The sequence below is a fragment of the Vicia villosa genome, linkage group LG1, assembly GCF_029867415.1.
Source record: "Vicia villosa cultivar HV-30 ecotype Madison, WI linkage group LG1, Vvil1.0, whole genome shotgun sequence".
Classification (NCBI taxonomy): Eukaryota; Viridiplantae; Streptophyta; class Magnoliopsida; order Fabales; family Fabaceae; genus Vicia; species Vicia villosa.
The window spans coordinates 186109746-186119797 of NC_081180.1; positions in this window are offsets into that span (position 1 = coordinate 186109746).

Sequence of the window (10052 nt, forward strand, 5' to 3'; positions counted from 1 at the left end):
GAAGAAACCGAGACGGTTTGAAGAAGCAAATGGAAAAAAACAAAGAAATTGAGGAAAAAGGTTGAAAACGTGAAAGAAAGAAGAGAGAAAATCTTGGAGGAAAAGGCTACTTATGCCAACGAGAAAATAGGAAATGCTACGTTTCCAAAAATCACAAACGTGGTAGGAGGGGGAACACGTGGAGCTGAGAGTTCGCAGATGTGGAGCCCACCACTGCCACGAAAAGGGCGCCATCACACCACATTTAATGAGCCCACGTCTCGATACAGTGAAGCGTGGGGAAGTAATGATGGCTTGACGTCATGGAAAAGACGTTACAGTGACTCTACCCTATTAAGTAAGTGGAAACGTTTAGGTCGAAGCGGGAACTTTCATAGATGCCATTCTCTCGCAGATCAGGCACCTGCAGGTCAAAATGGCATCTCTGAGGGGGCATTTTGTTACTTTGAAAAAACTTTGGAAACAAAGCAGGGCACGTGTCCTCAGTAAAAAAAATCCTTCCTTTTAACAAGAAAATTTCACAAGCCAAGAGCGAGGTAAAAGTCGAAGTAGAAGAGTGTCGAAGTCGTCTGAAGTCGAAGCAAAGGGCGAAAGTCGAACGCAAGAATTCCATACTTAGAGAATTATTGGACCGAGCCTCCGATTGTAAAGGACACGTCAAAACTGGAAACAATTATCAGAAGTGGCTAAGCGGGAAATGCCAAGGTTTGAAATGTTAGTGGGTGGTTACCAAGCCAGAATCGTGTGCCAAGCGCGCCAAATGCAGAAAAGGATCTTGTAAAGCAGTTGGTTTCAATTAAAATCTTAGCCGTATATTATGTTAGGTAGTTATTTCGTGTAAATCCTATAAATAGGTCACAATAATGTAAAAAAAAGTGTGTTCGCCATTACAATCAAATTTCCTGCTTATACTCTGCCCAATTTTCGCCCTTAAAGAAAAAAGAGTTGCTGAGAGTCTTGATGTATGTGAATCACCATCTTTATTTTCAACGCAAACCCTTTACTTTTTAATTGCATTTTTCGAAGCTTTCACTTATGTTGTGTTCTTTAATCAACATTCGCTTTGTCTCTTTATTTTCACTTCTACCAAGTAGGCTGAGACCTGTTGTTACGACTAAAAACAACCCTTGAATCGACATTGTCTGGTGGTCACGAGTCACCCCAGTAGGTCAAGGCCAGAACGTTCGTACTTTTACCAAATCCTTTAAGTCTAGGTTTGTTCCGTCGGTCACGAGTCACCTATCGGTTAGATCTGGCGTTCAGTGTGGAAAAACATTGTGTTTTTTGCTAGCCTTAGAAAACCGTTTCTTAGGCAAACACTTTGACAAAACAGATACAATCCCAAACTTTAGCACGTGGTCTTAAGATCAACTGGTCGATCTTGCAAGTGACCCTAAGTTTTAAGGCTTTGGGAAGACTAGCGGTTGTTTACCAATTTCCACAGTAAACAGTAGGTAGTTCTCCTTTTGTGAGGAAATTGTAAACGGGGGTCATCCAACAATTGCTGTCTCCAATTGCGTGTACGTCGAGTGGGGCGGTGTTTTTTCCATTGATCGGTCGAGAAAGGGTTTCTTGGATCACATATTTGTTACCTCCCTTTTTCCTCGTGCTTGCGAGTTTGGATAAGATGTCCGCCCTGGTATTATGTTCGCGGTGAACGTGTTCGACCTCCGCCTGGTCGAATTTCCGCATTTGTTCTTTGAAGAGCGCCAAGTATTCGATGAGAATGTCATTTTTAGCTTGGTAGTCTCCTTTAACTTGAGAGGCGACGAGTTGAGAGTCGGTGAAGATTTTTACTTCCCGAGCACTAAGGTCCTTAGTGAGGCGAAGTCTGGCTAGTAGGGCTTCGTATCCATCCTGGTTGTTCGATGTCGGGAAATACAGAATTAGAGAAACTTTGACGATGATACCCTATTCATTCTCAAGTATGATACCTTCCGCGCTTCCTGTTGAGCTGGAGGCTTTGTCGACGAAGATGGTCCACGCCTTGGTTTCCTCGATTAATATCTCCATATTTTTTTTGCTAATTATTTTTTAAAATGTTGTTATAGATCAGTTAGATTTAGATGAGAATGAAGATGAGGATGTGGGTAATGCACAAGACAATATTGTGGATAATGTGAATAAAGAGGAAAGTAATGTCGGAGAAGATGAAACTCTTGGAGAGGATAACGAAGCTGAAGATGGATACGAATCTCAAGATTATGATAGTTTGACTCTATGGACATAAATAAATTATGAGTTATTCTAACTTATTTCAGTTTGTATTTTTATTAAGGATTATTATATTTGTTATAACTTATATGAGTTTGAATTTTTGTGAGTTATTATAATATTATAGCTTATGGATTATTAAATTTCTAAAATTTATTTGAATTTATAATTTTCAATATTATAATAATGCTATAAATTATTGATTCTTACACTGTTGCATAGAAGATAAATTTATAGTTACAAATTATTTTTATAGAAATCGATTCAAAACGTATGTGGTGTGACTAGTGACCTACTGATCCGAACAATAACCCAGTGTTTTTACCGGGTCAATCATCGGTCCCTTCCAAGTTAAAACTTAAACTCAATCAATTTAATAAATAAAAAATGCATCTCAAAGCAGTGTTTTAAAAACCGGAACGGTCATCAAACCAGTGAGAGTACTGGGTCACTGGTTCATTGGTTGAACCACTCGGTCACTGGTCGAACCGCATGACTTAATTGGATTAAACCGGATAACTCGGTTGAATAAACCGGTCTCTATTGTAATACTATATATTTATTAAATCAGTCGAACCGGATGACTTAGTCTCTAAAAAATATCATAACACCTACAAAATATTACAATTTTAAATTATCATAATTTAACATGTTTATTTTTTACATTTAAATTCTAAATATAATCATCACTCACAACAAAATAATACAAAATATAAATTTAAATAAATTTTAAACCAAGTCTAATTGCAAACCGAGGAAAAGTTGTTCCAAATAAGGTTGAATAAAGTCTAATTATACTTTTAATTATATTTTTTATATATAAAAATTCATGAAAATGACATCGTTTTTTGTACGGAAAAATATTTTGCATTTGAACTATTGGTTTTCTAAAACCGCCGATTCACCGATTTTTTCCCGGTTTTGACCGGTTTCGGCCGGTTCTCACCGATTCAATAGCATATCCCTCCGGTTCCCGGTTTGATTTGATTTGATGCATTTTACTTTTTTGCGCTGAAGCAGCTTCTCCAGGTTTTTGTGTTAGACATTGTTTCTTATGACTGTTCTATTCATGTTATCCATGTTGTATCTGATTGCCTTTTCAAAAAGGTATTTAAGGAAACATTTACTTTTATTATTAGATTGCAAGAAAATAGTTGTGCTCAGTGCTCAAAAGTGTCTTTATGTTATTGCCTGATATAGTTTATTGCTAGCACAATGTTTAACTAACCGACTTTGACTCCTTGTTAAGAAATGTGATTGGGCCTAACTCATCTCTACAAAACCGGCTTATAGGGTGAGGATTACCCCCACTTATAAGGACATGTTCAGACCATATATTGTTCGATGTGAGACTCTTAACACACCCCCTCACGCCTAGGACTAGACAACTGGAGCGTGGAAATAAATAGCGGGTGGCCCGATAGCGGAAACCATAATAGGTGGCCCACCGGATCTTAAACGAAGCTCTTAATACCATGTTAAAAAATGTGGTTGGGCCTAACTCATCCCTACAAAACCGGCTTATAGGGTGAGGATTTCCCCCACTTATAAGGACATGTTCAGGCCATATATTGTCCGATGTGGGACTCTTAACACTCCTGCCTGGATGCTCTCTCGTATGACACTAATTCGTTCTAAGAAACTAATGCCCTTTTCCGATGTTTGATACCACAGAAGAACCTAACCATGGACCCAGAAGTTCAAAATTCAATACGGATATTGGAAATGGCACAAAACATACATGTTGATATGTTTGAGCGCATTACGTTCCTCTATAAAGTTATACCAATCATGGTAAATATTTAATACTCCCTCCGTCCCACAATGAGTGACACATTTGGAATAAAATGATGTCCCAAAATGAATGATCTATTTCAATTTCCAATGCATTTTTTCCAATTCCACCCTTTAGTTAATAAAGATTTCACCATTTTCAATACATGATAAGGGTACTATAGTAAAAAAAATATTCTTTCTCTTACTTTTATGCATTTTTCTTAAACTGTGTGAAATAGTGTGCTGGGTCACTCATTATGGGATGGAGGGAGTATCTATTATGTCATATAATGTTTCTTAGCTTATTAAAACAATATACAAATATTAATGCACTTTGATTTATTTGAATAAATCACAACAGGAGAATGCAATTCCCAAATCTAAGGAGCTATATCACCATTTGTGTGATGCCTATTGCTTACGTGCCCTCTCAGAGAACACAGTTGACCCTAAATCAAACATATGAGTAGTTTTTTTAAGTTCTAATATCACCACAAACCTCACAATTCAAGTTTCTACTATTCGTTATGTTAACTTATCTTCACTTTTATGTTAAGCAGTGAATTGTCAAAGATTGTAAGGCTGCTTTATCTCTATGGATGAAGGACGGCATATTTCCCACAATTACGTTTTATAATATAATTGATCTACTACAAATGAATGTCTTTTTTCCCTAATAATTAATTATGGATCACTTTTTCTCTTTCTTAAAATTGATCTGTACAGTTTTGTTCTCCCATTGCCATTTTTCAGGTTCTAGAGGAACTCTCTGATGAATTGTACTCGCCGGTGACAAAGAATTTACAACAAAAGTGTACCGCTTCTATCATGGAACGATTGTCCATATTGTAAACGACTAGAAGGCCCAACCACCCATTCTCCATTTCTCCCATTATTGAAGCACTTATAAATGATATTCCCTTGACTTACAAGAAACCTTGTATGAAAAGGCATATGCCAATGTGAAAGAGGAAAGTTTATCCGTCAATGCCAAGGAAAATTTCAAAAAAGACAAATAGTATCTATAAGTTTGTACTAGCATATGCTCACCTTGAAAAGATCAAGCAACTGGCCTCTGTCGATGAGGTACATAGTTTATATTTCAAATAAAATAACTTACAAATACAAATGACATGCACTCTTGATGGAGAACGTGGTTTTATATCAAAATGAAGCACAAGGGCCAAAACAAAAAGTCGAGTTTTTTGGAAATACAAAAAATCGAGTTTTTTCGGTAATACAAAAATCGAGTTCTTCGGAAAAATTAAAATCGAGTTTTTTTTTTGAAAAATGCAAAATCAAGTTTTTCGGAAATACAACAAATGGAATTTTCGAAAAAATTGAGTTTTTTTGGTAAATACAACAAATCCAATTCTTCTTAAAAAACAAAAAGTCGTGTTTTTTTGGTAATATAAAAAAATGAGTTTTTCGTACATAAAACAAATCGAGTTTTTTTTGGAAAAACTAAAAATGTCATGTTTTTTGGAAATACAAAAAATAGAGTTTTTTTGGAAAATTAAAAAATCAAGTTTGTTCCAACAACTGAATAACAAGTTGATTTTTTGGAAATACAAAAAATTGAGTTTTCAGGAACACGAAAAATCAAGTGTTTTTAGAAAAAACAAAAAATCAAATTTTTTTGGAAAAGCAAAAAAATGAGTCATTTCAGAAAAACAAGAAATTCAAAAAAATCAAGTTTTTACAAAAATACCAAAAAAATCAATTTTTTTTTTAAATTTGAAAAATCAATTTTCCAAAAAAATCAAGTTTTTTTTCTTCTGAAATATGAAATATCGATTTTATTTTTGAAAACATAAAAAAAGTATTCTATGGATTTCTTTTTTAAAAAATCTGTTTAGATTCAAAATATATGTATTTCAATGACTATTCTCATTACCCTTGTTTTAATAAGTGTACTTTTGGTGATATGATGTGTGAACAATATCATCCCAATAAACTGTTTCATGAAGTAGAGATGCCAAAATACCGTCAGATGTGGCATGCTTGGAACTTGGAAGAGTACTGATGGAGGAAACCAACTTGAGGGATTATTAGACTCCGCTGTGCCTATAATCTAGATGCATAAGTTTCAACAATTAGAGTCAGATGCGCCTCTAAACCAGATTAATGGGTTTCCTCCTGATTCAAGATGCTTAAGTAGCCCTATTTATAATGAAAAGGGAAGTGGTAGGTGTTTACGCGGTCAAATTTGAGAATGATTGTCCTGTTGCTATTCATGCTTCTTTTTGTGAAAGAATTCCTAGGTTAGAGACAAAAACAATTTTATCTGATTTGCAACATGATGTTGTTACTTATTTTTATTATGATCGAAATCGTAATTATTCTACTTAGCTCATAATATAATAAGTTTTATTGATTGTAGTATCCGTGAAATAGAAGTTTTAAAGTTTTTACGAAAAATGTAAATTTGAGTTTTTTTGGAAATACCAAAAATTAAATTTTTGAAAAAACAAAAAAATTCGTTTTTTTTTTGAAAATTCAAAAAATCGAGATTTTGGTAAATATAACGAGTCGAGTTTTTTCGAAAAACAAAAAGTCATGCTATTTTGAAATACAAAAAACTAGGGTTTTCGAAAATACAAAAATTGGGTATTTCGTAAATACAACAAATCGAGTTTTTTCTGAAAATACGGAAAATCATTTTTTTTTGGAAATACGGAAAAAATTGATTTAAAAAATCTAGTTTTTTTTCTGAAATATGAAACATTGATTTTATTTTTGAAAACATCAAAAATATATCTATGCAAAATTTGTATAAAAAATTATTTGAATATTATTTTAGGATGGAACTTATCCATTAAAATGATATTAATGGATTGTGTGGATCAATTTTTTACTTAATCGATGAATTGAATATATTTTTAAAGATATTTTAATGTATTGTTAATGGACTAATGTATTGTTGATCCATCCATTAATAATCTAATCCATATTCATCCAATCCCTTTGTTTTGCCACCTTTACTAATAAGTTATTATGGATCACTTTTATTTCTTTCTTAAAATTGATCTAAACTGTTTTGTTCTCTGAATGCCATTTTTCATGTTCTAGAAGAACTCTCTGATGAATTGTACTCGCTAGTGACAACTATTTTACAACAAAAGTGTACCGATTCTATCATGGAACAATTGTCCATATTATGGATGGCTAGAAGACCCAGCCACCCGTTCTGTATCTCTCCCATTATTGAAGCACTTATAAATGGCCAATGTCAAAGAAGAATGTTTATCCGTCAATGCCTTGGAAAACTTCAGAAAAGACAAATAGTATCTATAAATTTGTACTTGCATATGCTCAACTTGAAAAGAGCAACCAACAAGCCTCTATCAATGATGTACATAGTTAATATTTCAATTAAAATAACTTACAAATACAAATGATATGCACTCAATGAGTTACATAATTAATATTTGAATATTTTCTCACAGTTTATACTCCTTATTTTGTTGTTTAAGCTCTGTTCCATGCTCTAAAATTGGAGACTTGTTTTAAAGTTTACCTTGACAATAGTACTTTTACATAATTGATTTCGAAGGAATTCAAAGTTTTCCTATTGGTAACAAGATCAATTACCTTCGAAGATACTAACATTTCACCCTGGAAAGCAATTTAAGGTTACTTGGAGTATCTTCTCCAGCTTGGAATCTTATATGAAAGGATGGGGCGTGGATTCGAGGCTAAAAAAAGTTCCATTTTTGGATTTAAGACAAACCTTTCTCTCCGCTTTCCTTTGCCAATTAGGATTTTCTCTATTCATTTAGGTGTACATTCTCCTTTTTGATTAAAGACGAGCATTTATATGTTTTTCTATATCTCTAATTTGATTTAGGTATAGCTAATTATACTATTTTTTTGGTTGTACTGTACCAGATAAAATAATTGTTAGAGGGCTTACGTTAACAATAATAGTAAGAAACTTTGAAGATGTAGATGATATTTTAAATGACACTAATGAATTGTGGGTGGGGTTGCAAAAAGTGCAACTCCCTGATCAAATCCACTCTTGAGGGAGAACTTGGTTATATCAAAATGAAGCACAAGGGCCAACACCAAAAGTCGAGTTTTCGGAAATACAAAAAATATTCAAATATATTTAAATTAATTTATTTGGATGGATGGATATCCATCCATTAAAATGATGTTAATGGATGAATTTGATTGTTTTATTACTTAGTAGATGGATTGGATTGGATATTTTTAAAGAAGTTTTAATGGATTGTTGATGGACTAATGAATTATTTTGATCAATCCATTAACAATCCTTATCCATCCAATCCATTCATTTTGCCACCTCTAGTTAGTACAAGAGCTGATATCCTCAGTATACAAGATTAAGAAAAATACTTTTCAGGAAGAAATTGAAGGACAAGCATTTACAATTGGTTTTTCATTTGCTTGTTCTCATTACCCTTGTTTTAATAAGTTCACTTTTGGTGGTATGACGTGTGAACAATATTATCCCGACAAACTCTTTCATGAAGTGGAGATGCCAAAATACCGTCATATGTGGCATGCTTGGATTTTTGAAGAGTTTTGTACTGAGGGAGGAAACCAACTTGAGCAATTATTAGACTCCACCGTGCCTATAATCCAGATGCATAAGTTTCAACAATTAAATTCAGATGCTCCTCTAAACCAGATAAATGGGTTTCCTCCTGATTCAAGATGCATAGGTAGCCCTATTTATAATAAAAATGGAAGTGGTAGGTGTTTACGCGGTAAAATCTGAGAATGGTTATTCTGTCGCTATTCATGCTTCTTTTTGTGATAGAACTTTATCTGATTTGTAATGGATGATGTTGTTACTTCTTTTTATTACTTTTTACTATGATCGAAATCGTAATTGTTCTATTTAGCTCATAATATAATAAGTTCTATTGATTGTAGTATCCATGACATGGAAGTTTCATAGTTTTTACGAAAATTGCATGTTTGAGTTTTTTGGAAATACAAAAAATTAAATTTTCGAAAAAACAAAAAATTCAGTTGTTTGTTTTTTTGAAAATTCAAAAAATCGAGATTTTGGTAAATATAACGAATCGAGTTTTTTCGAAAAACAAAAAGTCATGTTATTTTGAAATACAAAATACTAGGGTTTTCGAAAATACAAAAAATTGGGTATTTGGTAAATACAACAAATCGAGTTTTTCCGAGAATACGGAAAATCAATTTTTTTTGAAATACGGAAAAAATTGATTTAAAAAATCAAGTTTTTTTTTCTGAAATATGAAACATTGATTTTATTTTTGAAAACATCAAAAATATATCTATGCAAAATTTGTATAAAAAATTATTTGAATATTATTTTAGGATGGATATTATCCATTAAAATGATATTAATGGATTGTGTGGGTCAATTTTTTACTTAATCGATGAATTGAATATATTTTTAAAGATATTTTAATGGATTGTTAATGGACTAATGTATTGTTGATCCATCCATTAATAATCTAATCCATATTCATGCAATCCATTTTGCAACCTTTACTAATAAGTTATTATGGATCACTTTTATTTCTTTCTTAAAATTGATCTAAACTGTTTTGTTCTCTCAATGCCATTTTTCATGTTCTATAAGAACTCTATGATGAATTGTACTCGCTAGTGACAAACATTTTACAACAAAAATGTATTGCTTATAAATGATATTCCCGTTAACCTTCAAGGAACCTTGTATGAAAAGGAAATGGCCAATGTGAAAGACGAATGTTTATCCGTCAATGCCTTGGAAAATTTCAGAAAAGATAAATAGTGGTTATAAGTTTGTACTAACATGTGCACACCTTGAAAAGAGCAACCAACTTGCCTCTGTCAATGACGTACATAGTTAATATTTCAATTAAAATAACTTACAAATACAATTGACATGCACTCAATGAGTTACATATTTAATATTTCAATATTTTCTCACAGTTTATTCTCCCTATTTTGTTCTTTTGGCTCTGTTCCATACTCTAAAATCGGAGACTTATTTTAAAGTCTACCTTGACAATAGTACTTTTACAATTTCGAAGGAACTCAAAGTTTTCCTATTGGAAACA